The sequence below is a fragment of the Fukomys damarensis genome, unplaced genomic scaffold, assembly GCF_012274545.1.
Source record: "Fukomys damarensis isolate Sample0158 unplaced genomic scaffold, DMR_v1.0_HiC HiC_scaffold_29, whole genome shotgun sequence".
In the NCBI taxonomy this organism is placed as follows: domain Eukaryota; kingdom Metazoa; phylum Chordata; class Mammalia; order Rodentia; family Bathyergidae; genus Fukomys; species Fukomys damarensis.
In genome coordinates this window covers 15,134,830-15,162,329 of record NW_022900941.1, presented here as the reverse complement: position 1 = coordinate 15,162,329, position 27,500 = coordinate 15,134,830, and the positions used below count along the sequence as shown (strand labels likewise).

Genomic DNA, 27,500 nt, shown 5'->3' with positions numbered 1-27,500 from the left:
TACCCTGTGTGGAATTCTGAGTTTCTGCATAATTTCCAGACCTGCTGGTGGGTTCTGATGCTCGTGAAAGTTATCTAGCCAGTTCCTCAGAGGACAAGCCTGATTTTCCCACGGTTCACATTTGGGGCACCAAAGCTGAACCCCAGAGTGCTAGATATTAGCGTTTCTGTGTGCTTTCTACCATATCCATGTCCTTAATTCTGACTCACATTAGAATTAGAAGCCTTAAAAAAATCTCCATCTCCGACTAACTCCATCAGAAATTTTGGAGATACCCATTCCCGTAACATGATAATTTCCATAATTTTTATAGTATCACCTTTTGGGCTTCCCTATCAGACACCTTTTAGCTAATTTAAGAATGGTTTTGAAGCTACATACCAAATCTCTTACCTCTTGTGTCTGGCAGGTCTGTACACTTAAGATTTCCCAAAATATTTCCTTTTTAAAATTATTTTGTGGCCGGGGCTTCAACTCAGTGGTTCTGCCGCCTGCCTCACAAGCGTAAGGTCCCGAGTTTGATCCCCGGTACCAAAAAAGAAAAAAATTATTTTGTGGTAGTGGGGGTTGAATTCAGAACCTTTACACTGAGCTACACCCCAGCCCCTTTTTATTTTTTAAGACAGAATGTCACTAAGTTGCTATGTTTCCCAGGCTGGACTGCAAGAGTGTTTGACCTGCTCTCCTCTCTACCTGGTAAGTGCTAGTGATTTCAGAATCCACTGAGAAAATGCTTGATTTTTTTTTCTGAGTTGTCCTCAAAGTGAAGCAAACACCTTTACTTTTTGTCCTTTGGAGAGCTAAATAGTAAGGGCCTCCTTTATGTACCCTACTGCCCCCAATCCATTCCAACATACTTGGTAAAGAGATGTGCTGCTGAAATCCAGAGCTGGGAGAAGCTCAGAAGGTCGACGAAGTGGAGCGCAGAGCTCAAGTTGTTCTTGCTGCCTCAGGGAGAACGGTTGATTTTATCCCCACTCACAGCCTGCTCTCAACCAAGCCAACTTTCCACGCAGGTGTCCACAAATTGGAGGTTTGGCTCTCTGGCTGCACCTTCATTAAGCATTTGGGCTTGGCATTAGGCAAGGCCAAGAATGCAGAGAGAGTTTCTCCAGTCCCATCTCTACTGGCATTCTACACAAAGCCTGGTCCCACATCTTCGTTTCTGATCTGAACTCGTAACAACCTTGAAGGAAAGACACGGGTCTCAGGGCCCACACCTGGAACGGGCACGAAGGTAAATGCACTAGCGAGATGGAAGTATATCAACTAACCTGCCTAGATAGCATTCACAAGCCACAGCAGGGTAAAGCCGACTGTGCTCGGCAAACACGTTTTAATCAGAAGGCAAGACAATGGTTCTCAGCCTGGGCTTCTTGGCAATCCACTGGGAGCTTTTAAAAAAACACTTACACCTGAGTTGCATTCCCAGCGGCCCTGATTTAATTGAGCAAGAGTTCAGTTTGGTCACGAGGAGGTTTTTAAGACTTCTCAGGTAATATAATGTTCCTAGCCAAGGCTGAGCAGCAATGTGACAAAAGAATACTGGAAAACCAGGCAGAGACCAAAAGAGGGAAGAAGAGAATTAAAATAGAAATTTATACTGGGAATAAAATGAAAAGAAGGGGGCCAGGGGTTTAGCTCAGTGGTGCTGCTGCATGTGCAAGGTCCCCAAATTCAATCCCCAGTACCTAAAAATAAAAAGAAGGGACATAGTGGGTAGGAAGAAGGGGACTGAGGGACAGAGACCAGGCCAAAGATGATCACACAGATGGTTGGAGGATACAAGAGGTAGGATGTATAAATTATAAACAAACAGGAAACAATTCTGAACAGATTTGGATAGTATGAAGGAAAAATCAAAACAAAACAAGTAGTATTTGCTGACAGCTTGTTATGTGGCAGGGCTACAGTACTGGGGACTTCATGAAACAGACCAGAAAAGAAAAGGGGTGCCATAGTCTGAACCAGAATGTTTCCCAGAGACCCATGCGCTAAAGGTGAGGTTTCTAGTCCGCACACTGGGGTGCGGTAGAGCCGTTAGGAGGTAGGCCATGCTCCTGAAGGGGACTGTGGGTCCTGTCTCTTCCTCACCTCATTTCTTTGGAGAAAGAACCTCCTTGGCCAAACTTCTACCATGACGTTCTACCCCGAAGCAGTGATGTTGCACCCAAAGCAGCGAAGCTAAACGTGCATGGGCTGAAACACCCAACACTACGTGCCAGATCGCGTCCTCTGTGTATCTCAGATGTCTGCTACACTAATGAAAAGCCGACTACAAAGAGCAAAGAGAACAAAGCCCCTGGACACGGGCTACAGAGACAAGGAAATTTTGAAGCAAAAGCTAAGACAAGTGAGCAAATACATATAACCTGTCCCAAAGAGCTCAGTCTCTAGCACTTTGAAACCACTTCAAATAAAGCCTCAATGAGGGCAATAAACTCAGGCTTTTCATTTCACCTGATTTTGTCTTTTTCTTTTCTCATGCAATTAGTCTCTAGCACCTTGAAGATATTCTTCCTCAACTGTGCTAGGAAGCAGACTGGCTTGGAAAGCAAGCAGGGCTCCTCGACCTAAGAGCAATTGCTTCTTCAGAGGTGGTGGAAAGAGCAGCTGCTTTGAAAAGCCCCAAGTTTACTGAGGCACCCTAAAATGAACTCTCTCCAGTAGCTCCCTTTTTTGCTTCTTTAAAAACAAAGAAGGGGCTGCCAAGGGAACCCAGAAGCATGGTTATAATTAAAGTTTCTTTAGCATTCTCATTAGAAACCTGCTCCAGTGGTTTATGCCTCTGCAGTAAAACCGGAGTTGCTGTGCTGGCCCAGGGTCTCAGTAGGAGAGAACCCAAGAAACTAGCTTTGATCACAACAGTACATCACACATGGTGATGACTAGTCCATGAGAAGGAACATTCTCCACAAACAAAGGATTACAGTGGACCCTCAAGTTACGATTGGCCTGACATATGAATAACTTAATTAGGTTAAGTAGGTTAATGGAAGAGTCATCTGCCTCTGGTTATGTATAACATGTACCCAGGGAAACATCCAGATCTCAGCTGTATTGACTTACAACCACCTTGAGTTACAATCAAGTTGTAAGCCCTTGGGAACTGATTGAATTTGTAAGGCACTGTATTTCATAAACATGCTATGAATCACCTATGCATAAAGGAAAGGACTGGAACCCAAACAGAGCAGGAGGTGCACTTTGAGTAATTTTGGCAGGGGGTAGAGATGCAATCCTCCAGCCTGGAGCCAACCCAGAACAGGGACCTGCACACTGCAGCTTCCCAGAAACACAGGGAGCGCCTCTCTAACTTGAAAGAACCACACACATGTCCTAAGGAACTGTAGATTGAGGTACAAATTAACTGTACAGATATATACTACAATACTGCCACTCACCCACTAGTCCTGATGTCATTCAGATTTAATAGAAAAGCAAGACAATTCACCTCTAAATACCCAAAGCCACCGCCACTAATATAGCCTTCCCTCTGGCATGTAGTGTGTCAAATATTCAAATGTTTTACATATGTTTCACTGCTCAATCCTCAGATCAACCCTAAGAGGTAAGTACCATGAAGCTCACTTAGTAAGTGACAGGTCTTGAGTGAAACCCAGCCTGACACTTTGACTTCAGAGTCTACCTTCCTGTCACACCTTCAAAACCTTAGTCCGCCCTCTCCTCTCCCCCTTTCACTTCCTCTAAAGCTAAAATACTCTGTACCCAGAGCCGAAAGTGTTTAAATTGGTTTGGACAGGAGGGAACAGAGATTTAAATTATCTGAATAACTGTTTCAATTCACCACTATTAAATATTTAGTGAACATTTGCTATATGCCAATTTCTATGCCCAGAGGGATAGGAAAGAACTTCTAGATGGGACCAAGCAAAATCAAATTCTATGCTGTTCTAGGATCCCTTGACACCCCTTCATCCCTTTACTAAAAATTTTAACCATCTATTTAGGAGGATATATATGTATATATGCTTTTACATATACATATATATATATATATATATAATTTACATGTATATATATGTATATATGCTTTTGGAATTTAATGATAATTGTAGCCAAAAAAGGACCTGGGAGATCATCAAATCCAACATTCCTGTTTTAAGAATTGTGTCAAACAACCCCAGAGGACTGGCAAGACTTACCAGGATCACCTCATCCAGATCCCACCCCTGATCATGGGCGGTCTGAAGACAGCATGGGTGAATTTAGAACGTCCCCAGTGACATGGTAGAAAAGGATAGGAGTCCATCTTCGGACAGCTAGCTGTCATTTGTCATTCTTGGGAGAATACCTGTGAATATACGACAGTTTGGAAATACACTCCCCATCAAGAAGACCAGATGAAATGTTAGGGAAGTGGCGTGGGAGGGCGGGGTGATTAGAAAGGGCTCATTGGACCCAAGGACAGAAGCTTTGACCCAAAGAGCCAGACAGAGAGTATGTCCATCAAAAGACCCTCGGACTTGGAGCCTCAAGTGTATCCATCTGTTCCCTATGGTTTTAATTTTTCTGGCCCAGAACACCAGTACTATTCTCCAACTGCCTACTTGCATTTCTTTTACCACATCCAAACACAGGTCCTGGGCCCCTACCCTGAAGCCCTTTCTTGCCTTCTTCCATCACGGTTCATGGAGATCCCATCCATTTACTTATTCAGGTCAAAAATTCAGACATTTTCCGGTATGTAACAAATGTTTTAGCTGGCCTTTATCCCAGCTCCTGGGAGTTAAGCTACAAGTCCTTGGGATTTCTGAGTGATAGGAATGTCTTTGTTTTAATGTTGGGCCCCTCAAACCATGAAGCGACTTGTGGTGGGTTCCAAGATAATTTTTGCTTACTGAGGTGGGCCTGGTCACACTGGAAAGATCGGCCATCTGATTAGAGAGTTGGGATTTTGTGTCATTCGGAACCTGGAGTGGACAGGGACTGAGTCACATGGGCAGTGATTCAATTGACCAAACCTACATAATGAACCCCGAGTAAGCACTCCGGACACTGGCACTCTGGAAGCTTCGCTGGCTGGTGATATTGTGAGTGCTGTCAGCCATCATTGTCAGGAGGGCAAAGTTCCCCTAAGCGAAGAAGCTTTGCATTTACTCCTCTCAGTTATCAATCCATGCAGCTCTTCTAATTTGTATTATTTTGCTACAATAGAAATGTAATCATCAGTAAGTTGCACAAGTCTTTCTATCAAATTATCAAACTTGAGAGTAGTCATGAAACCTCCAAATTTGTACCCAGAAGTTGGTCCTGGAGACTCTCAAATTTAGAGCTGGCATCTAACGTGAAGATGGTCTTGTAATCATCTATAAAGTTCAGCCTCCCCCACATGTACCTGGATATCTCTGTTTTTCTTGCATTCTGATCCCTGTCTTCTAGGAAATCAAGTGATTCCTATTTTGCAATAGCTTCAGGATCTAATCACTTGCTACCATCTCCATTGCTTCTACTCTGGCCCAAGCCACATGAATTTTTGCATTCATTTCCTAACCACCCTCATTGCTCTCACTCTTGCCCCTTCATCTCCACTATTCCAAACACAGCATGTGGAGTGATCCTTGTAAAACATCACTGAGATGTCACTCTTCAGCTCGTACCCTCCAGTGGTGGTTCTATCCTACTCCAAGAAAAACGTTAAGTCTTTATGCTGGCCTTTCCAGATCTGATTCCTCCATCTCACTACCACTTTTCTCTAACTTCCTTTCCCACTACTTTCACTTCCTTGATTCTGCTCCAACACACCAGCCTTGCTTACCACATCTGTCTCATCCCAGGGCTTTCTTGCCTCCCTAGGGGTCTACCTGGATCTTTCCCTAGATGCCTTCATGGCTCATTCATCACCAACTTTTAGTTCTTTCCTCGGATGTCCCTGTCTCAGTGAACCCTTGCTGACCACCCTCTTTAAATTTAACTTCCATGCTTTTCTTTTCCCTTTAGCATCAACTGCCATTTGGCATGTTTTATATAGAGCATTAATTTCCTTAGCCCCTTTCCCCACCAACTAGACAATAAACTCTATGACGACAGAGGTGATCATTTTTCTCTCGATATGTAGAACAACACTTGCCATTTAATGATCCCTTGCGAATATAAATATGAGTTCCTGTTGACCAAGTAAATGGATGAGTACAATCTAGGCTCTCCTTCATTGTTGGCGGGAGTGTAAAATGGCATAAGAACTTCGGAAGGCAGTTTGGCTATTAACCAACTATGTATGGGCTGATCATATATGCATCATAGGACCCGGAAATCCCACTCCTAGCCGTTTATTCAAGTAAACTGAAATCTATGTTCACAGAAAATCTTATACATAAATGTGTTAGCTGTTTTATTTATAATTGTATTAAACTAGAAACAACCAAGAATCCTCTGTTGTAACATTCCTATCTGTTGTGAATGTGCTGATCTGTGGGTACTTATGCTGAGGTCTACATAACAGATGTGTTTCTCATTCTACATTCCCTTTATAGATTTTTCAAATTGGAGAGTGAATTTGTCTACTTCCATCTGTACAGGGCAATGGTGTGAGTCCTTTTCTGAATGACATATGCACTCTCATGTTGACAATACCAACCAGACAGTACATGCACTTAGGTGCCAATACCAAAACAAGCTTTCCCTTTCCACAGTCTCTTGACCTTCTTTGGCAATTTCTTAACTTGGTGTCTGGCCCTGCAGTCTCAACACAACATAGTTATGTGGCTTTAAATCACTGATTAGTATGCCCCAGTGAATCACAAGTCCTGCCTGGTCCATTTTCCATTCTACTCATAGGGAAACAGGGCCTGAGTACTTGGTTGATGTTACACAGCCGTCAATGGCATTCTGGAGCCCTGGGGGTCATCCTAAGAGGGCCAAGCCATCAGCTATGTGTGTGCACACAGGTACAGTGGACAAACCCTTACAAACTCAATTGGTTCCTTAGGACTGGTGGTAACCCAAGTTGGTTGTAAGTCAATACAGCTGAGATCTGAAAGTGCACCTGGGTACACTGTACCGATAAGAGGCAGATAAATCTTGCATTAATCTCATTAACCCAAATTGTTCGTATGTCAGGCCAGTCATAACTTGAGGGCCCACCATACCTTCAACCTCACTTGTTCTGCTTTCTCATTGTTTCTAAACCTTCTTATCCTTATTCCTTAGATTCTTCTTCTTAATCTAGTAATAAACCAGATCAAACTAGGAGCTAGAAAGCGCTAGCCATGAAATCCAGAGAGTAGCCAATATGGTTTAAATTTCACCTTTCAGTATTTTTGCTGGGCTCTTTGTTCCTCAGTAGATGCAATTTTTTGCTTGGTTTTGACCAAATTCTACACTGAGTCAACAGATAAACAGTAAACTCAGTATGTAGTTTAGTTCTTTATATGACAAAAAGGGGGAGCAGCTTAATTTGTACAAAGGCATATTTGTGGCTAAAATTAATTTTAAATACAGCTAGCATTTGCATAGGGATCTCTGAGAAATAAAACTAAGGCATGTCTATGTTTTTCTTCCACATATCAAATTACTATGCCTCTCTACCTTACTCTTCCTTTAACAAAACAAACACCCTAAGATATAGTGCTGCCCCATGTCCTGAAGCAGTAGGCAGTAAAGGAAGACATTCCTTCAAGTTAAATGCAATTTTAATCTTTATGTGTTTTACATTTAGATCAACTGGACGGTCACTTTTATTTGGGAAATACTGATAGCTTGAGCAGAAAACAAAATATAAAACCAAATAGGAATTCATTAATGCTCTTCCAGTGAGAGAAGCTAAAGAAAAAGCCCCACAAACCAGCTGCTTCCAGAAACAGAGGCCACTTCTCCAGGCCACTGTGGCACACACAGCCCTGACTCTTTGATGTGCTTGAGTATGCAAGCGATCTCAGCTTGGGATAAGACATCTGAGCTGGAACTCAAAGAGGAGCACAGTGCCTATTAGTTCAAATGAAATTAGCTTAAAGGATATGAAAATTTTATCAGATACATAAAATTAATTGAAATTACATCTCTGCCTAGAAGATATGCACATGGAAAAAAAGACCTGCTACAATGTGACAATTAAAATCTCATTATGTATCCCATCCCCAGTGATCTATGGGAGACTTGAGGGGAGTAGAAGGGGAGCTGAGCCTCTTGGCTCAGCAGCGGATGTGGAGGAAACTGGTTGCCAGGTAACCGCTTAGTAACCAAGGAGGCAGAGGGGCAGTCGGGGGAACACTTGCCAGAAAGGCCACCTCCAGGCAATCGTCACAGACACCAGCCCCATGATTTCTTACCTAGACCTCCTAATATACGATCACGGGAAAGGTGAAAGGTTCCCGGTCACTCAGTTTGCCTTCTACTACCCCAAATGATTGATCTGAGAGATTTAAAACATTCCTCCATGTGAGCAACGAGTTGCTCCATCTTGCACAGAGTCTGTGTTGGATAAGGTAAAGCTGAAGCAGGAATGCATCAGCTTGCTCTTGGGTCATTTTTGCTTGGTTCTATCTTTCCACATGAGGCTAACTGTATTTTTCAAAGATAGCTGCAAAACTATCTCCCATCCCACATGGCCTTCTATGGCGCGACTTTGCCACACCTACATACAGAGATGAAGTTCAATCCTTCACTTAGTGTGGCTGAGCTTGAACTGAGCTAACACTAGCGTATGGCATTGGTGACACTGTGTGACCTCCAGGGTCAGGTCATAAAAGATGCCAAAACACTCCTCTACTGAAGGGTTGCAGGTGGAGGTGGGGCCAGCCCCAAAGACCTTTAATCCACACACTGCTAGCTACTGCCTGCCTTTTGAATACGGTCCCCTTCGCCTATCACAACTGCCAACACTTCTCCCTCTCTCTCCCGTTTCGCTCCTCTCCAGTTGTTTTCATAGGCTACACCTCGAAGCTGGCAACAGGATGGACACCAAGACTGCAGACTTTGTAAGCTAGCCCAAATCCCACAGACTTAGGAAAGCTTGTTTTCATTCATTCCTCCTGACTGTCATAATTATCTGCTCTTTACTTTCCATCACAGGAAGTATGTGGCCAGGGGAAAAAATTTATTTTTATGTTAAAGACAAACCTAAACAGAAATGTAAAGAGCTTTACAGCTTTGCAAATATTTTACTATAATTGAAAGCTAACTGATCCAAATAAGTAGCCTTCTATACAGGGTCCTAACCCTAACACTTATCCCAGCTTCAAAAGGCTGCTACACATTCTGTACAGGATACAGAACAGTATCCTGGTTCTTGGCCTATTAGGATAGCCAAAAATAACAGAGAAAACAGAGACAAAGAGCCACAGACTTCCTGATGTGCCATAGAAGGTTGTTTTCTATGCCTTATATTTGTTTGGAGGCACTTTTTGCAAATGAAAATATTTTTAAAAAATAAATATTAATTCATTCTGCTTCAGCAAGTGTAGAACTGGTGGAAGGGTACAATGATGATGATAGATTAGAATTGTCTTAGACCAACCTAAGGTCTCCTAAACCAAAGCTTTTAAACGTAGTTCCCACCAGAGGACTTAAAAGAAAAATAACTGTTCAAGCATATCTCCAATTTTTAACATGTTCCCACCGGCTTGAGCCACAGGGGTAATCGCATGGCTGTGCTACCGAGCAGTTTGTCCCACCCAATGGGACTTTTCCGTGCTGCCAGATGGGACGGTCATGCATGTACCCCCAGTGGTTCAGAACCTCCAGATACGCAAATTCTGGCCCCATCAGCTATCCAGATTCAATATAAAACTTCCTTTTAAAACACTTCCAGAGATGCCCAAATTTTAAAACCCCACTTTCTATTTCCTCCAGTTTATGATGCACTGTCCTCCTGATGGCATTAACTTGAAAGAAAATCTACAGCATCAAAATAACCACTCTTCCCTGAAGAAGTTGGAAATATTACTGAAAGTCATTTTGAAGCCAGGCAAAGGAAGAAACAAATCAAGAATCCCATAAAGTGGGCACACATCTACAATTCCAGCCAGCACCGTGTCCATGGGCAGACCCAGCGCTCTGGGCACCAGGCAGTAAATGTCTGAGTAAATCTCCCTAGAATATGTCCAATTATAGGCTTGAAGGCTATCATCTTCCGGTTTAAATATAACTGCGATGCTCAGCAGGCCCACTTATGCTAGCGGCTTTGCTACCAAAACAAGCTCTCAGAAGTCTATCCAGGAAGGAAGGAGTCTAGGTCACTAAGTTGTTCAAAGCTGTACAGGGTGTCCCGGAAGTTCCCTAAGTTTGCAACTACTGTGGGAAATCCTTGGGGCACCACCGGGGGTCAAAGCAGACTTTGTGGGCCGTACCATGGACTCCTTCTGGGAAAGGCCCGCTAGGATCAGGGTGGAGAGCACTCTGCCGAAGCAGCAAGCCTTTCCAGAGTCAGAAGCCCTAGTGTGCCTGCTGCCCCGAGACCATTTCACAACAGCCTCGCTGAATAAGGCCAGACACAGGGTGTGCCTGCCGGAGTGCTGCCTTCGGGATCGCCAGCACGCGGCTCTCCTACAAACACTATGAACACTGCACGCGGAAAGATCTAAATTCTTCTTTCCTGTCTTCGTCTTTTTCTTTTAATGTGGGGAGAGAAGCAAGGCTATGTTACCGTCTTTCTCTGATGAACACCAAAGGATCCCACATCAGTGCTATTTTTAAATCAATTTTATTGATATATTTAATGTGTACAATTTAATGACATTCACTGTTCAAAAGTTGCACCTTTACATAATCAGCTTGGTTCTTATTTTTTCCCCATTCCCCTGCCCTCCCTTCAACCCCTCCCTCTCTCCCTCCCTATCTGCAGACTTTGTTTCCATTAGTTTTCATCTTCTCAAATTAATTCCATTCCCCTTTTCCCCCTACCCCTCCCATGTCCCCTTCCTCTTTCACATTATCTATTGTACCTTTTAGTCCTCATTTACACTTTCAGTTTCTTACACTAGAGAAACTATTTAGTATGTACATATGTGTGTCCTATTTATATCACTTAAGAATATTGCCTCAATGAGCATCCGTTTGGCTATAAATGTCTCTAAGTTCTCATTTTTATGGCTGAGTAGTATTCCATTTTATTTAAAAAAAAACCCACATTTTCTTTATCCAGTCTTCTATTGATGGGCAATTGGGCTGCTTCCAAATTTTAGCTATTGAACTGGGGATTTAGCTCAGTGGTTCTGTGCCTGCCTCACAAGAACAAGGTCCTGAGTTCGATCCCTGGTACCAAAAGCAAAACAAAACAAAACAAAAAAACAAGCTTTAATTAATAGAAATTGTGTTGCTATGAACATGGGTGCACATATATCACTGTGGTATGATTCTTTTCATTCTTCTTTTTTTATTATTCTTTTAATTCTTTAGGGAAGATACCCAGCGGGGAATAGCTGGGTCAAATGGGACTTCCAATCCTAGTTAAATGAGGTATCTCCATATTGATTTCCACAGTGGTTGCACCAAGCTGCGCTCCCACCAGCAGTGGAGCAGGGTTCCGCTTTCCCCACAGCCCTGTGAGCATTTGTTATTCACTGATTTCGTGAAAGGAGACATTCTTCTGGGGCGAGGGCATCTCAGCATTGTTTTCATTTGCATTTCTCAAATAACCCCTCATGTTGAACAGTTTTTCAAATGTTTATTTGCTTTTTCTACTTCTTTGTCTGAAAAATGTCTGCTCATTTCAGATGCCCATGTTTGGATTGGGTCTTTAAGTTTGGGAGATCTGATTTTTTAAAGTTCTTTATATACTCCAGATAGTAGACCTTTGCCTGAGAAACAGCTGGTGAAAATTTTTTCCCACATTGTGGGTTGTGTCTTCACACTGTTGGGCACTCTTGCTGTGCAGAAACTTTTTAATAAGACATCCCACTTGTTGATTCTTTCTGCTAGCTCATGGGCAGCTGAGGTTTTGTTCATCAAACCTTCTCCTATACCAGTGTCTTAACAGGTTCTACCTAACCTCTCCTCCAGCCAGTTAAGTGTTTCGGTTTTAACATTTAGATCTTTAAACCATTTTGATTTTAGTTTAGTGCATGGTGAGGAGATGTAGGTCTAGTTTTAATCTTTGACAAGTTGAAACCTGGTTTTTCCAGCACCATTTATTACAGAGGCTAACATTCCTCCAGTGAGGGTGTTTGGTTCCTTTGTCACAGATGAGGTGTCTGGACTTGTTTCTGCATCTTCTAATCTGTTCCACTGATCCTCAGGTCTGTTTCTTTGCCAGTACCAACCATGTCTTTTTTTTTTTTTTAATCACAGTATCTTTGTAGTTCAGTTTCAAGTTAGGGATTGCGATGCCCCCTAACTTCTCTTGCTTCAAATTGCTTTTCCTATTCTAGGTCTCTTCTTGTTCCAAATGAATTTTTGGATTGTTTTCTCAAGGTCTATGAAGTATGCTGCTGGGATATCAATTGGGGTTGCACTGAATCTATATAGCAGTTTTGGAAGTATGGCCATTTTCACTATGTTGATTCTTCCTACCCAGGAGCAAGGGATGACTTTCCATTTTCTGATATCCTCTTCAATCTCTTTCAGAGTGCCATAGTTTTCAGAATAGAGGTCTTTGATTTCTTTTGTTAGGTTGATTCCTAGGCATTTCAATTTTTTGGACGCTATTTGTGAAAGCAATTGATTGCTACATTTCTCTCTCTTAGTGAGTCTGTTTTCCTTGTACAGGAAAGCTATTAAATTTTTGTGTGTTGACCTTGTATCCAGCTACTTTACTGAATTTGGTTATTTAGTCTACAAGACTTTTGGTGGAGTTCTTGGCATTTTCTTATTTTAGAGTATCATGTCATCTGCAAATAAGGACAATTTGACTTCTTCCTTTCCTATCTTTATTCCATTTCTCCCCCCACCTTTATTGAGTTTATTGGTACATTCTAGGTATACAATACGGTTACTTACATTCATTACTGGGATCTTGCACCTTTACATAACAGGTCTTGGTTCTCATTTTTTCCCCTAGTCTCTGCCCTCCCTTCACCTCCTCCCTCCCCTCCCCATTTACAAACACTTTATTTCTGTTTTTTTCATTTTCTCATATTTTTTCCTTTTCCCTTATTCCATTTCCCCTACCCTTCCCACTTTCCCTACACCTTTAGCCCTTTTCTTCCTATTTCACATTGTTAATTATCCCATTAGGATCTTGTGTACTATTGTAGTTTTTCACACCAGAGAAACTATTCAGAATTTACACGTGTAACTTATTGATTTCACTTGAGTACATCCTGAAAATGTATCCATTTTCCTATGTTTATTCCATTTCTTTCTCTTATCTAATTGCTCTGACTAATGTTTCCAAAACTATATTGAACAGGAGTGGTGATAGTGGACATCCTTGTCTTGTTCCTGATTTTAGTATGAAGGATTTCTTTTGACCATTTAGTATGATATTGACTGTTGGTTGAGGCAGAGACCATCTATTCCAATTTTCTGTAGGGTTTTTTTTTTATCATGAATGTGTGTTGGATTTTGTCAAATGCTTTTTCTGCAGCTATTGAAATGATCATATGGCTTTTACCTTGGCTGTATTAACATAGTGTATTACATTTATTAATTTGTGTATGTTGAGCCATCCCTGAATCCCCGAGATGAATCCTGCTTGGTCAGGGTGTATGATCTTCTTGATGATTTTCTGCATTCTATTTGCCAGTATCTTATTAAGGATTTAGCCAACCTCATTTTAAAAAAGGTAGGGGGAGAGAAGGCCTAAATCCATGCAATTAGGAATGAAAAGGGTGAAATTACAATAGACCCAGCAGAAATCCAGAGGATCATCAAAACCTACATTGAGAACCTATATGCCAATACGATGGAAAATACAGAATAAATGGATAGATTCCTAGATTCATAGGAATTACTGAAGTTGAACAAATATGACTTAAAAATTCTAAATGACCCAATATCAATCAATGAAATTGAAAATGGAATTAAAAACTTACCAACTAAGAAAAGCCCAGGCCCTGATGGCTTCACTGCTAAATTCTACAAGACATTTAGAGAGAACTACTGCCACTACTGTTTAAACTCTTCAATGAAATTGAAAGGGAAGCAATACTACCAAATTCATTCCTGGAAGCAAGCATCACCTTGATCCCCAAAGCAGAGAAAGACCCAACCCAAAAAGAGAACTATAGATTAATATCACTAATGAACATAGATGCAAAAATCCTTAATAGTGCTATTAACATATGCATTACTTCCCCACCAGCTCCAGCAGCCCCAAATCAGAAAATACTAATGGGTGTGTTCAGGAAGTTCTTGCAGAGGAATTGGTCACCCCAAGAGTATTAAAAACCCCATCAAGAAGCCCAATTGCTGTGAGTTGTTTCCTCTTTCTTCGCCACCCAAAATAAAAGCAACCCAAGGCCAACACAGGGGCTCCAGTCCTGTGGGTACAGCAGTGCCAGGAAGGTAGCACCAAAAACACAGTCTGAACCCCTTTCCACATGCAGCTGCAGGAGGAGCCAGTTAGAAAGCATCTGGGCCTGCGTCCTACTCTAGCCCACTGTGCGGGACAGGCTGTTCTGGCCTATGCAGAAGGTCCCTGGGTTCCCTGGAGCCCTAGGGAGGATGGAAGAGAAGGCGGTCATCCTCAGAGTGGGTAGAGCAGAGGAGGGAGTTTAGGGGCTGTTTGCTACACAGTAACCTTGCACCCTGGCTAGGTCGGCCTGTGTGGGTGGCTGCAGAGAAAGCTGCCTTCTGGAGAGTTAGTGGGATCAGTGTGTGAGTGCATCTCACATCAGTAGAGGGAAATCTATCCCTGAATTTTGATGAATGTGGGTGGAAGGATCAGGAACCAGCACAAGGACAGGGAGCAGACAGCAAGAGGAGTCTCTCCGCCAATGGGTGGAGCAGAGCCCCAAAATTCCTGGCCAGCAGCTAGAATGAAGATTGGAGAAGGCCCATGGGATAGGCACCCCGGGGAGCCTAGTGGGGTCTGGAGTGATGGGTCTGCCCTCCAAGTCACCACAGAGACCCCCACAGTTGCAGGAGTGGAAAGGGGGGTGGTAGGGATGGGGGTTATTATGCTAAATAAGCAGCACAGCCCTTGAAGGTCTAGGGAGCACCTGGGAGATACTGTTACCCCAGCCCCTTGTCCTTTTACGTTTCACAACAGCCATGAGATGAGCAGCTTTCCCGGCTACACACTGCACCACTGTATACTTACTGTGCTGCTACAGGACCAAAGCGACTGCCCAACCCACCATGGACTCAGCCCATTTGTCCAAATATAATTTTTCCTTTATCAAGTTGATTTACTCAGGTATTTTGTCACAGTGATGAAAAGCTGACTAGCAAAGGATGCCATAAAGACATTAACCTCAATGGCTAGGTTGGTTAGTGTTTTTGCAATAGTCTCTTTTAAAAATAAACATTCCCAATTTAGGGAAAGCTGGCAAGATTTTGAGGAGTGTGCATATGTCGGGAGGGAATTATATAGGGAAAAGTATTTGCTGGCAGAAAAGTCAAGCAGTTTTAAAACATCTTGACCCACAAATTCATGACACATTATTGCTTAGCAAATAAGCACATGGTACACCAGAATCCACCTCATTGGTACCATTTCTACTACTCGTGAAGAACGTTGTCTATTCAATTTCTTTTTCTTCACATTTGTGAATCACTAAAAGATTTTGGCAACTCACTAACGGGTTGTAAAGCACAGTTTGAAAAGTACTGCTTTGACCAGGGGAAGGGATTAGGTCAGAGTAGGTGTGGAAGGGAGAATGGGACTGGTCCAGGAAAGTGATGCAGCCAGGAAGAGCAAGGAGGTCCCATCTGCATGACCCGCATGGGGGTTCCCAGTGACCCTCAGAGATGCTCAGTTAACTTAACCTTTACTAGCCCTGCTGATCCCTTAGACTCTGAGGGAGGGCTGGCCAAATCTTGCCACTTGTTCTATATATCCCTACTTTTACTGTCAGCTGGAGAAAAGAGCCGGCAAATATTCATCTAGTCCCTGAATGACTCTGACAGTCAGCATCATGTAGAATGGAACTAAAATCTGCCTGAAAGCCAAGTTGCAAATCACATATGAATTGTATTATATTATCTAAATTCTTCTCCCATATAATCATGACTGGAGGCAGTAATTCACCAGTCACAGTCTGTTCTCAGGCAAGAACAGAGGCTTACTAATAACATATAGCACAGTCTCTTACTTGCAAGTGCCCACCCCCCCAGCATTCTTGGCAGGCATTTGGGGTGATAAACAGGCCTGCTCCTCCCACTGATCACCTGTAACTGTGACTCACAGCCCAGACCCCAGACATGGCCACCTGCAGATGATATGTAAGAGGCCCCAGGCCAGACAGCTGGCGACATCCCCAGCACACCTGTCACTTAATCACCCTGCTCAGATGTCTGCCAGGTGACTCTAGAAGCATCATGGAAAGCCAATCAGCAGCTTGTTTCTCAACCACGGAGCATCTGCCTTAAGTAGTTTGAGAGAGAGAGAGAGAGAGAGAGAGAGAGAGTGTGAGTGTGTGTGTGTGTGTGTGTGTGTGTGTGTTGCTAACAGCTGCAATAAACATCACCACAGTTATATGAAACCTCAGCTAAGTGGAGCTTTTCCCACATTCTTTCTTATTTAGATAACTACTCACCAAATGAATCACACCCACTGGAAGATGGGCCCGGAGAGTACCATACTTCATTAGACATTTAATAAAGGATTCTTGGTGCTGATAATTCCTTCCCTGAAGAAGGTGGCTGTGAAAGTCAATTTGGCTTCTTTAAATATCCCCAGCCACACCCCCAGACCCCATTCTTCCAATTTTCCTAAGAGTCGATCCATCTCTCACGGGTTTGAGCTAATGGCCTTACTTGCTATTAATTCCAGTTGTGTTTTCCCAGGAATACTGGGAGTCAAGTGCTAGGGCGTGAGAAGTCAGTGTCAACTTCATATCGGATGCTACATTTTTGTTCTGAAATGAAGAGCAATAGAGAAATTAGGGGAACAGCTATGAAAAAATATGGTGAGGTTACCAGGCAAAGAGAACATTTTTGTTCTCAATAATTTTTAAAAGTATCTGTAAAACCTCCGAGATTAGCACATGGATTCTGAACCACTGGACCTATTAGATGTTTTGCTAAATTTAACTAACATTATCTCTCTTTCTGCTTCTTTCCCCCCACAGAAGAAATCACTACACTTCTACATAATCTTATGAAGTTTCCTGAGTATTTTGTAAATAGAAATAATTCCCTGTTGAGGATTAAAAGGTTTCCTGCCAACTGGCCTTTCTTGCTCTGGTTTCCTGGTCTCTTGCTAAATCAAAGTGATTTAACAAAATAAAGCCCATGGTGAGAAAGTCCCTGCAAAACTAAGTCTTCATAAAAATCACTCTGCTCAGAGGTTTTTCCAACCAGTGTCACCTTTCTGGACCCTTCATTATTAATGCCACAATAATAATTTTTGTTAATGTTAATGTTATTTTTTAGTCTTTATACTATTTTAAAGAAGTCAGTTTGGATGCTAATTTTCAATATATATGAGCAGAAAGAATAGTTATGAAACTGGAGTTGAATTCCACCCAGTGCACTTGGTTCCAATACCTGGCTTGGGACACAGTTGAACTCCTCTGCGACTAAGGTTCATACTTGCTATATCACAGCCAGTGAATGTAAGTACGTTGGTTAAAAGTGTATGAGTAAACACACTTTCACCTTCTCAAGGCAGCATTTCTGACCCACAATCAGAAATATGCAGTGATAAAGTCAGTTAACAACTCCCAGCCACTAACACTTTCTAAATGTCCTTACAACTAATAAAATGTTTTTTTTTGTTGTTGTTGTTTGTTTTGTTTTTTTGGTACTGGGAACTGAACTCAAGGCCTCACCTTGCAAGGTAGGAGCTCTGCCTGCTGAGCTACATTCCCAACCCTGTGACTGATAAAATGTACCTGTATCACTGAAAGGAAATGTTTCCCATGATGAGAAAACCCTCAGGTCTAGAAGTAAAGCCAATCCCAAGTCCAATAACAGCAAACATTTAGTGAGTGCTAGGCACTAGGTACCTACCGAATTCTTAAAAGCCTGAGATTTCACTTCCATTTCACATGAGAAACTGTCAGAGATGTCACTCAAGTGTCATAAAGCTATATGGATAATAAGTTTAACCAGGATTCAAAGCTCCAAATTTATCTTTAAAACCCATATTCACAATTGTTTTGCTAATATTCCTCTTGTACAATTCATGATTTCCAAGAGCTCTGGGTTTTAACAAAAGTAAATTTTCCTTTTCACCTAAAGATAAATGAAGCTGATGTTTCAGTAGCAGACCAGAACTTTAGGTATTTTACCACCAATTATCCCAATACTGTATAATCCTTTGGTTTTTTTTCCCATGGATAAGTCTGATACTTCACTCCCCTTTCAGAACCTTGAATATAAACATTTAAGAAAAAACTAAGAAAGAAAATGTGCTTCATGCAAAATACGTATTATTTCACAATGAATTGGAAGAGAAAATTATATTAAAATTATATCAATTATATAATTTTTCAACAGATTACAAAATGAAAGTTTGCTCAGAAATACTGCAAAAAAAATCAATTTTAGTTAAATAAATTTGGCAGGATCTTCCTCATGTGGTTGAAATCTCTGCCCAAACCTAGGAACTAATAGCAAAATATGTGAAGCAAAAAGTGGACAGAATGAAAATGGAGAAATGGTCAAATCCACAGTCCTAATTAGATGCCAACACCTCTCTCTCTCTCAACAATTAATAGAACAACGAAGCAGAAAATCAACAAGAATATTAAAACTTTTAATAATATCATCAACCTACAGGATCTAAAAAAAATTTACAAAGCATTCTACACAGCAGCAGATACACACCCCCACCACCAACTTCCATTACAGAACACACTGGTCCATATCCTGGCCAACAAAAGCAAATCTTGAAAAATATAAAAGGAATGCAGGAAGTGAAAGTGAAAACAAAAACAATAGAAAAGGAAACAAAAAGGTATTTCTTTCAAAAGATTGACAAACTTGATGAATCTCTAGGAAGTTAAAGAAAAAAAAAAAAGAGGGAAGACACAAATTACCATTATCAGAAATGAAACAGGAGCTCTTACTGAAGACTCTACAGATACCAAAAAGCTATGCAGAGAAAACTACAAACAACTCTACACAATACATTGGAAACTTAGAAATACAAACTCCCACCAGTCACTCAAAAGGAAATATATTGTTTTAAAAGCCCTAAAACTATTGAGGAAACCTGTAATTTAAAATCCACCCCTGCCAAGTCTGCAAGCCCAAAGTATTTCACTAGACAATTCTACTAAATGTTTAATGAAGAGTTAATAGCAATGCTACACAATCTCTTCAGAAAAGAGAAAGAACATTTCTGTTTATTGTGTATTGTTAGCATTACCCTGATACTACAAAGAGAGTAACCACCTCTCCAAAAGATTAGCAAATATAATTCAACTACATAGTAAAAGAATTAAACACTAGAAAAAAGTAGAGTAAGGCTTATTCCAGGAAAGCAAAGCTGGTCCCATATGTGAATGTCAATCAATATAATCCATCATGTTAAAGGCTAACGAAGAAAAACTGTAATCAAATCTATTGATGTAGAAAAAGTGGAAAAAATTCAACACCCACTTATAAGACATACAGGAGAGTTTCCTCAGTGTGTTAAAAGAGAATCTGTGGTTAACATTCTACTTAATGGCAAAACTCAATGTTTTCCTTTTAAACTTGGGAACAAAGCAAGAATTTTCCTTCTTACCACTTTATATAGTGCTGGGAGTTCTCATCAGGACAATAGGGAAGAAAAAGAAATTAAAAACATACAGATTGGAAATAAAAAACTGGCCATATTTGCAGATGACACGATATCCTATTGAAGTGAGTGAGTTAACCACAAACATCCCCCCAGCCTGCTCCTGAACTATACCCCTTTTCCTCCCTGAACTGCTTGTTCAAAGTGATTTTAACCAGCACATAGCTTACCTTGTGGTTAAGAACAAAGGAGCAGACATTTTATACTGTGGCCCTCACCATACAGATAGGAATTTCCTGCCAGATGCAAAAAACTGGACTCTAATCTAACTTCTGCACCCATGCTTGCTCATATAGGAGCTCCTGACAGTCTATTGTGTGGTTTTTCCCTTTAAAAACTGGGCTTGGATGCTTGATACGTACCAAGGAAGAGGGGAACATGAGCTCGTCTTTGGTTGCTGGCTACTGAAAAAACTCGTTTAATTTGGACATTTTTGTGGCATAATTTTTTTCATTGAGATGGCTATAACACTATTAGAAGATACACAGGAATCTATAAGACAGAAATACAGAATTAATGAGTTCAGCAAGATCACAGGATATAAGATCAATTCATAAAAATCCATTGTGTTTCTACATGTAGAAATCAAAATGTAAAAGATTTCCCACTTAATCACTTAAAGAAATTCAATATTTGTATGTCAGTCTAACAAGACATGTATAATACTTATATGCTACAAACTATTCAGTTCTGGAAAGGAAATCAAAGATTTCAATAAGTGGAGAGTTATATCACTTTCATGGATTGGAAAACTAAAAAAAAAATACATATCAATTGTCCTCAAATTCATGTACATAGTTAAGGCAATTCATCTCAAATCTACTGTAAGAGGTTTTTTTGATACAGGCAAGATTGCAGTAATATTTATATAGAAAATCAAAGGAATTCAACTATCTAAAACAATTCTGTAAAGGAATAACATGGGAGGAAGTCAGCTACCTCATTTGGAAACTTAGATAGCTTCAATCATCAAGAATATGACATTCCAAAAGGTATAATCACATAGCTGAATGCAACACAAAGGAGAAAACAGCTACAGACCCAAACATGTATGACCAACTGATTTTTGGTAAAGGTGCAAAAACAATTCAATGGAATAAAGATAGCCTTTTCAGCAAATGGTACTGGGGAATCAGATATTACAAACTAAACAGCAAAAACAAACATTGACCTAAATGACATATCTTATATAAAATTAACTAAAAAAACCATAACATATAAACTATTAAATTTTAGAAAATATAGACTAACACTTTGGGAACTAAGGGCTGGGCTTATCCTTAATATTAAATGTCTTCCATCAAGATCTCAAACTTTTGCTCTGTGAAAAACTTTAAGAGGATGAAAAAACAAGCAAAAGTTTGAAGAAAATATTTTCAAATCACATATCGAGTAAAAGACCAACATCTATAATAATATATGAACAACTCAGAACTTGATAGTAATGAAACAAAAGTCTTATAGAAAGTTAACAAAAGACACTGCATAGACTACTTGGGCTGCTACAAAAATACCATAGGCTGGGTACCTTATAAACAATAGAATTTTATTTCTTGCACTTCTGGAGGCTGGAAAGTCCAAGATTAAATTTTTGGCAGATTCAATGCCTAGTGAGGGCTAATTCCTACTTTGAGAAGACTGTCCTCTCATTGTGCCCTCACACAGCAGAGGATCTTGTATAAAGCAGTAACCCCATTCTTAAGGGGCCACCCTCAGGTCCTAATCACCTCCCAAACACTCCACTTTCTAATCCATCACCTTAAGATTTACAATTTGTAATAACTAAAACTTGGAACAACCCAACTGCCCATCAACTAGAGACTACATAAAGAAAATGTGAGGTTTTTAAAAATAAAATGGAGTACTACTCAGCCATAAAGAATGAGAATCTAGAGACATTATTTATAGCTAAAGGAAGCCCATAGATTGAGGCCATACTCCTAAGTGAAATTAATAGGATACACATGTAAATACCAAATATCTTCTCTGGTGTGAGAAACTGAAAGTGTAAATAAGGATTAAAAGGTATAATAGATAATGTGAAATAGGAAGAAAAGGGACAAAGGGGAAGGGGAAGAAGGAGGAGTAGGGGAAAGGAAAGGAATAAATATGAGAAAAGGAAACAATACAAACAATTTCTTTGTAAATTGGGAAGGGTGGAGGGGTTGAAGAGGGAGCAGGGGAATGGGGAAAAAATAAGAATCAAGATACATCATGTAAAGTACAAATTCCCAATGATGAATATGACCATATTGTGTACCTAAAATGTACCAGGAAAATTAATGCAAAAAAAGATTTTAACATGTGCACACAAACATTCAGATCACAGTAGGTGTGATAAGACATTTCACTGATGATGCATGGATAATAAATAAGGCCAAAAGCTCAATAACACTCATCCTTGTGGAAATTCAAATTAGAACCATCATGGGCTACCACGGCATACCTACCAGTGACAACAACAAATGCTAGGCACGTTGCAGGAATCCTGATCGCTTACACATTGCCGACATGGCTGTCAAGTGGTATGACCACTCTGGAAAACAGCTGGACAGTTTCTTTATACACTAAATGTACAACTAAAATATGACCCTCAATTATGTATTCATCCCAGAGAAAGGCAAAGCTACATCAAACACATGCATATTTATAATATTTACAGCATTTATAGCAGCTTTATTCACTCTAGACACAAACTAGAAATAACTCCAAAGTCCTTCACTGAGTACTATTCAGCAATAGAAAGGGACTCACCTAATATACACACAACAAGATGAGGTACTAGAGAACAATGCCAAGACAATCCTAATTGTGATGTTTTATGATAATTTTGGGGCAGGTACCATGTATAAAACTTGGGACCTTGTGCTTGCCAGGTAGGCAGAGGAACCACTGAGCTAAATCCGCAGGTCTTTTATCATAATTTTGGATGATATTATCATGGACAGAAAGTAAGTAAAGAGTATGAGGGATCTCCATTATTTCTTACAACTCACATGAGTCTGTACTTTTCTTTAAAAGTTTAATTAAAAAACACAAGTGAGTGTTTGATTGCAGGATAAAGGAGAAATTTTAAGCATAAAACCAGAAATCACAAGTGAAAAAACTGATAGCTCTACCTGTAAATCCTTTAACACTATTTTAGGTCTTTAATAAAAACTACCATAAATTATTCAATAGAATAGTATGCTGTCATAAAAAGTATAAGGAAGCTATTTATATACTGATATAAAATGAATGCTGAAATAAAAAAATGTGTAGAGGAGTACAAATATCACTTTGTCATTTGTGTAAAAAAATACAGAAATGTAAGAATATGTAGTGTGTAGAAGGAAATCAATATATACAAAATAAATTGACAGCTAAGGTGCTTTCAGAAGGGCAGCTCAGTCACAGGACAGCATGACTGGAGAGGAGATGTGTGGGAGAAGTTCAAGCCTGCCTGGGCCAGGTGTGCTGCACTTCTGTCTCCTGACCATGCTAAGGCTGAGCAAGCTTGCCTAAATGTGTAGACAGTGGGTCTAACAGGCTACACCTCTGCCCTCGTCCATGACTCCTTTCCCTTGCCCAAGAAAAATCACCCCACCATATGTCTAGCCAATAAGATATCGCCCAGTGTTCTCCACTTATATATGGATCTGCATAACCTATAAGAAAGTGCCATGTAATTAAATGCTCCTCCCATGCTCCTCCCCCATGGTTGTCCACATATAAGCTATATAAGCCTGTGCATTCCCTAAATAAAGCGGAAGCATTCCAGACACCTCCCCCGAGTGTGCCTGGTGATTCCCAGCCTTATCCTTCCAGTCCGAGCTCCCGAACCAAACTCCGCAGACCAAACAGCGGACGATGACAGATATACTTTATTATCCTAGTATTTGGCAAGTCTTAAACTTGCAAATCCATTACCACTCACAATATACATTGTTATGTATTAAACACTAACACTAGAAAAACAAAGTTATATTTCTACAAAATGAAAATTTTAAATACAATCACAAAATGGAATGTTATCAGTGAACCTAATAAGAATGTTGTGACATCCTTAACATACAAAGTGTTTCTATTAATCATTAAGAAAATATATAAGAAAAACATATAAAGAACATAAGGACAGTTTTCAGAAGTTAACATGCATATTAGTAATAAATACATAGTTGTATGTATTCTGATTAGTAATCAAAGCATATAAATTTGAGGCCATTTACCCATCAAATTAACAACAGATTTCAAAATTAATATTCAATGCTGGTAAGAATGAATAAACACAGAAAGAAGGAATGTAAGATGGGACAACTTACAATGAATGACAAGACATTGGAAACAATAAAAATGACCAAAGAAATAAAATTTTATATATAGTATGAAGTAGTATCGCTGCCTTGGAATATTTTATAGACATTTATGGTCATTTTGAAAAATGGCCTTGGTTTACCAGTTCATGATGGGTTAAAATATCAGCATGTAAAACTGAAAATATAAAATTGTGGCCATTAGAATTGCATAGCTTTCTAGTTTGACTTCCTTGATTGCAGTAAAGTAATACATATTTTAAAAAATAAAATCTGGTGTTTAACTGACTTTTGTAGGGCTCTATAGATATCAAGTGAGAGTTTAAGAGGCGATCTCATTCTGTTCGCTTTTTTCTCTCAGCCTGTTAAAGGTTCTTTGCTAAAAGAAGCTCTTGTCATTACTGCTGTCGGTGGCAGCTGAGACTCGCATTCAATTAGTTTCAGAGCATCCCTTTAACACAGCTCAGATTCTTGGATATGGATTCTGCTCTTGGCCCATCAAGTCTGCCAATCACTCCATCAGATAGGAGGGACCGGGAGGATAGATCTTGAAGTTAAAGGAACAGCGAAAAACAATTTACCATCCAGGAATTTCTCCCTCTTTGGCTCCTATGTCTGCCTCAGAGGAAAGTGGCAAGTTACTCTGATTATTTTCTTGTCACTCTGGCTGCTGGAGGCCCTGTCTGCCTGCCAGGCTTGCCGAGAGGTTGGCACTGTCTCTGGGCTGCTTGAAAATGCCCAGCCCTCTCTCCTTTCCCCTCTCTCCACATCACTCTGAAACCTTCCTGACTGCTTGTCTTATTTGGGAATCTGAGGTGTCGCTCACTAATATGAAAAACAAGCAGTGTAATGGGTGATCTCCAGAGATTCCCTGGTCAACCAGTCACAGATGAGGGGAAAACAGAAAGGAGGAGGGGAAATAGAGGCTTTGGAAGATCACCAAAGACTTTGAAAATATTTTCCAAGTCTCCCAACGTAGTTTGTCTGCCTTAGCTAACCTGTGTTTCCTACCTGGAGACCACAGGATTGCTACTGGGCTTATTGGAGAGGGGTGAGGTGGGGATAAGAGTTGGAGCAGCAGCTTCATACCTGGGTGACAAGGGCACAGGGAGTAGGCATACAGCCAGTGGCCATCGGAAAGAGAACCATATTCCATGTCTCTACATGACCTCAATTTGGGCCCAACCAACACCTTCTTCTGGTAGAAGAAACCACATCTTCCTTCCAGACTTCCACAGGTGCCATGTGACCCAGACCCAGACGATTACTGCATCTCATTTCCTTTGCCAAAGTGCTTCAGGGTTGGGGAAATGGCCCAAGGAAGACAAATCAGTTCTATGAGTCTTTCCCTGGGACGCTGGAGGAGATGTCCTGTTTAGGTGGAGTGGCTTCCTAGCAGAGCATACCTGGAGCAAAGGACCCAAGAGAATGGTGCCCAGTGGAGCACAGCAGCCTCCTATCAATATCTCATCACCTGGATTCAGCCAAACCTGAACTTCTATCATTTTCATTTCACGAGTGAATGCATGCCTCTTCCCTTTAAAAATTTAGTTTGTATTGTTTTCCATTTCTTCCAATGCAAAGACTTCTGACTAAAAAAACTAATGTAGGGCTCTGGTGTTCAAGGTTGACCTAAAAGTCAGGCCTGGGAACAGAAAGAAAGCAAGACTAGATCCAGCTGCTGGGGACATGCTCCTTAGCTTCGCTTTCAACTCCTTGAGCACTTGTCCTAGAGTTCCATGGAGAAGAGACTCATAATTAATAGGGGTTAGAGGAAAGAAGTGCCAAAATTAATGGCCACAGGGGTTGGGAGTCAGGAAAGAAGAGATCTCCAAAGGAAGAAGGAAACGCGGAAAGGGTCCACTCGAGCCTGCCTAGGTCAAGAGATCAAGAAGCCCAACTGCAACCACAGAAGGCAGATTGGGAGAGGGCTGGCCCAGCCTAGCCAGGAAAGCTCACGGTAAGTAGCCTGAGTAAGGCACCTCATCGGGATGGGTGGTCCAGCTCAGGAGGAGCTGCACATCTGCTCCCTTCCCCGAGAGGTCCTGGATGGAGGTGGGAGGTACAGCAAGGACAAGTAAACAACAAGAAGCTGTGGAGCAAGAAAGCAGACAGCAAGGACAATTTTGTCAAAACATCAGGAAATCGACAGATAAAGGTAATTCTGCCTCCCAAGAGCCCTAGGCAGGCGCGAATCAAAAAAAGTATGACCTAGTGTGCAACCAATCTTATTTGTGTTATGGTTTTGATACCCTTTCCGGGGTGTGGACATGGGCTTTGGACACCATGACGCTTCCTCTAAAAACCCTGTATGTGAAAGACTCCCCTTTCTGATGGGTGAGCCAAGTCAGACACCCTGTAGGGCCATGACTCCTGTGAATCCCAGCTGTAAGTAGATCCTCCCATAAGCCCCAGACCTTAAGACACCCAGTACCAGTCCCTACAGGGGCTGTGGGCTCCTCTCACTGGTCTGCTGTCACTCTGAGAAGTGTACTTTAACTTCTACCACTTTTAATAAATGTTATCCTTGTTATTCCTTCCAAGTGCCCTGCTCAGTTCTTTATCTAGAATACCAAAAAACCTGGAACAAATTCCCCGAGACTCTCCATCCAATAACAAAATACTGGCTCACTCTTAGATACCTGTTCATCATCACAGTTCACATGGTCTTTTAGGTCATCCAGTCCTGTGTCCTGGAAGCTGAGCCTATTCTTTAGACCCACCTGGAATCCTCTGCCTTCCCTGAGAGTTTGCTGGCTGGTCCAGGACTCAGATCTTCTAACCAGGGCTGTGCTAAGAACTTGACATCCGTGCCATGATTTAGCATGTAATTGTACAGACTTGCTGGAATGCTTTGCTTTTTAGGGGATTAGTTTAATTTCTAAGAGACTGGAAGTTGTTTGACCACCATGCCTGGCTCCTTCCCATTTCCTCAGCACCGCCCATGCTCCTGACCCCCTCAGTGCACCATGTGGGCCCCAGCAGCCCCTTCTGTCTTCTCTGTAAGACCCCACTCCTGCTTCCTGGCCTGCATTCACAGTCATTTCCCAGGACAAGGGTAATGGAACATCAAATAAGACTCTTCAGTGTTTGATTTTAATTGTCTGTTATGTCTACCTGCTTATTTTTACAGAGGAGCTTCTTCCCATCCAAAGATCTTCCTTGCAGAACCTTGAGACACGTTCTTTAATTCTTGATTTTCTGACTTATTGCAGAAGAGGGCCTGAGTTATGAAATGTCTAAAAACAAAATTAGAAATCTGATCACAACCCGAATTATAAAATTTTTATTGCAGACTTGTGGGGAGCAATTCTACATGATTTGGGGGGAAAACCATTTCACAATTAAGTCATGATTAGGGCCCAGTTTTTCTGCCTACAGGCCAGCTGTGGCATGTAGAGACATAACTCCGTCCG

General features: G+C 41.0%; 1 protein-coding gene across 2 annotated transcripts in view; it reads right to left on the bottom strand.

Moving 5' to 3' along the window:
• The window catches only part of Gpr39 (G protein-coupled receptor 39), a 194,944-nt gene that overhangs the window by 42,953 nt on the left and 124,491 nt on the right, over nucleotides 1-27,500 (bottom strand). Inside the window, exon 1 of one of the 2 annotated variants that reach the window (XR_004514711.1) lies at nucleotides 858-1,108. The exons of the other annotated variant lie outside the window; for it this stretch is intronic. The gene's annotated coding sequence lies outside the window, so the exon portion shown is untranslated. Of the gene's footprint in view, nucleotides 1-857; nucleotides 1,109-27,500 lie in introns of those variants that run through there. 2 annotated transcript variants of the gene reach the window in all.